Source organism: Nansenia antarctica (genome assembly GCF_963989245.1).
Source record: "Nansenia antarctica genome assembly, chromosome: 1".
Taxonomy (NCBI): Eukaryota; Metazoa; Chordata; class Actinopteri; order Argentiniformes; family Microstomatidae; genus Nansenia; species Nansenia antarctica.
The window spans coordinates 10,474,682-10,477,181 of record NC_137674.1 but is presented as its reverse complement, the minus strand read 5'-3'; the positions used below and the strand labels follow the sequence as shown (position 1 = coordinate 10,477,181).

The following is a 2,500-nucleotide window of genomic DNA, read 5'->3' as shown; positions in this document are numbered from 1 at the left end:
AACAAAGCTAGGCACCAGCACAACAACCAGCACAACAACCAACCCACAATACACTCAAACTAAAGCACAGGAATAAAGTATGGCCACTTACTTATATCCTGTACTATACCATTGAACCAAATAAACAAACAAACACACACACACACACACCAACCCCTTTTAAACCATCCCACTTCAATGGCTACTGTTGACAGCTGTTTAGACAGGTTCAGATACACTGAGCTCTCAGCACCGCATCCGAACAGCTTGGAGTAGCAGCGGCCTTCAGGCTGGGAAGCATCACAGAACACAGTTGACACTAACCTACCACACCCTGCCTTCCTGAGTACAGTTTACAGTAGTGGAATAGTTTACTTAAGCACTTCTACCCTCCGCATGTCTACCGTATATGGCTCTGAGGCTCACTGCTCTCTAAGAACAACTCCTAAAGAGGAGTATGGAGACAGAGAATGTAGGCGTAAAAGGAACAACTCACCCTGTCCCTACACTGTTGCTGAAAAATGAGAGAGAGAGAGAGAGAGAGAGAGAGAGAGAGAGAGAGAGAGAGAGAGAGAGAGAGAGAGAGAGAGAGAGAGAGAGAGAGAGAGAGAGAGAGAGACATTGATGGTGCTGTCTCTGAGCTGTTTGTCCTGAGTTCACCTCATCTGGTTCCTCTATAGTGACAGCATTGCATGATTGATGCAGAGCTCTTTGGTCGATAAGAGACATGACACAATGTGAGGCTGTGTTTGAGAGATGAGTGACAGACTGTGCGTGTGTGTGTGTGTGTGTGTGTGTGTGTGTTTGGTCTGGTCTGTCCTCTCCACCTTTCGCACTAAGACACACACACACAAACACACCACCCCCGGGGTAGACACTGGGGCTCTGGGGTGTGTATAAATACCCCTCTTCTGCTGCTGGGGGTCTCCGGTTTCCCAACCCTAGTTTCAGCCGACCCTCCTATGATGCAGGCCGGAGAACCCCACAGACCTGACAGAGAGAGAGAGAGAGAGAGAGCGAGAGAGAGAGAGAGAGAGAGCGAGAGAGAGAGAGAGAGAGAGAGAGAGAGAGAGAGAGAGAGAGAGAGAGAGAGAGAGAGACACACAGCCGGCCCCTCAGAACCATCCCCACTTATCAAACACAGCTGACTGTGTCTAGTATCTGTAAAAGCACTTGATCACATGCCCTTCTCACTTGTCTCAAGTTCTGGCCTGTCCACACAGTCCAAAAGCACCAGGGAGTGAAAAGCCCTTATCTCCTGTTAACGCTTCACATCCGAAACCAGAAGCAGTCCGTCCGTCCGTTCACTCAGGCCCTCTATTTGTCCACCAGAACATAGTCGGCCGTGTGCACTGCAGGAACAATTTGGGGGGGGAGTGGGACAGTATCAAATCAGTTCTGAAGGCAGCACGCCCCCCCCATCTCTAAGCTTCTGAATAACCAAGGGCACTCCGGTGGGAGGGTTGGGTGGTGAGGTGCATCGACAGGGCCTGGGTGGGGTCTTCTCTGTGTCTTGTGTGTGTTTCAGTTCCCTTCCTCCTCCCAGCTCCTTTGAGCAGCAAACTGGATCCTTGGTCTTTATTTAGACGCAGGCGTCAAGGCCTGGCGATATGAACTCCTGACCCACCTTTTAATGAACACAGATCGGATGACAAGAGGCAGGTTCATTGCAATATAAAATACACACCCGTCTCAGTATGGTGGGAACCATGATGTTCAGGGTAGTTTCGACTGGCACGTGGTTCAAATGTATTAACCCTGGCCTCTTTCTACCGCTCTCGTTTCATTATATTCCCATTCATATAGATCTTAGTGTTTAGACCCACTATGAGGGGGCCCAGCTGTGGGCTGGGCTCATTATGGATATGACGAATGTAGGTCCACAATCCAGTCCTCTAAGGTATTAAGTGTTGCGATAACTCATTCCCCTCACCCTCCTCCCTCTTTTCTGCATCTTGGAATCTCCTGTCAGTAAGTAACCCCCCACATATACACTTTCCTTTTTGGGCTGCCGGAATGTATGACGTAATTAGGGAACAGCTCTCCCTTGCAGCGTGTGTGTGTGTGTGTGTGTGTGTGTGTGTGTGTGTGTGTGTGTGTGTGTGTGTGTGTGTGTGTGCGTGCGTGTGTGTGTGCGTGCGTGTGTGTGTGTGTGCGCCCGTATGTGTGGTTGTGTGCGCGTGCGCGCGTGTGCGTGCGTGTGCGTGCGTGTGTGCGCCCGTGTGTGCGCGTGTGTGTTGATGAAAAGGCGTCAGTGCGCACCAATCAGGTTGGCAGCTACATTCAGCGCTGCGATTGGTCGGAGGGCGGTGATTCCTTCTGTCACGATTTCGGACCGTTATTCGCTTGACTCGCGAACATCGATCCAGTCCGATTCGTGCAGCAGGGCTGTCCTCGCTGGGGGGTTATGCATGCATGAGGGGTTCCTTCAGGAGTTGGCCAGAGCATATTCGGATTGGGTGATTTCTCTCTGGGAAATAGGGAGATAGCGGGATAATAACAGTGTGCTGGAGCGACCCAG

The 2,500-nt window shown here is 50.9% G+C and overlaps 1 protein-coding gene across 1 annotated transcript in view; it reads left to right on the top strand.

Annotated features, from left to right (window-relative positions):
* Positions 1–2,500, top strand: part of echs1 (enoyl CoA hydratase, short chain, 1, mitochondrial) — a 418,160-nt gene that overhangs the window by 123,497 nt on the left and 292,163 nt on the right. The gene's annotated exons all lie outside the window — the stretch shown is intronic.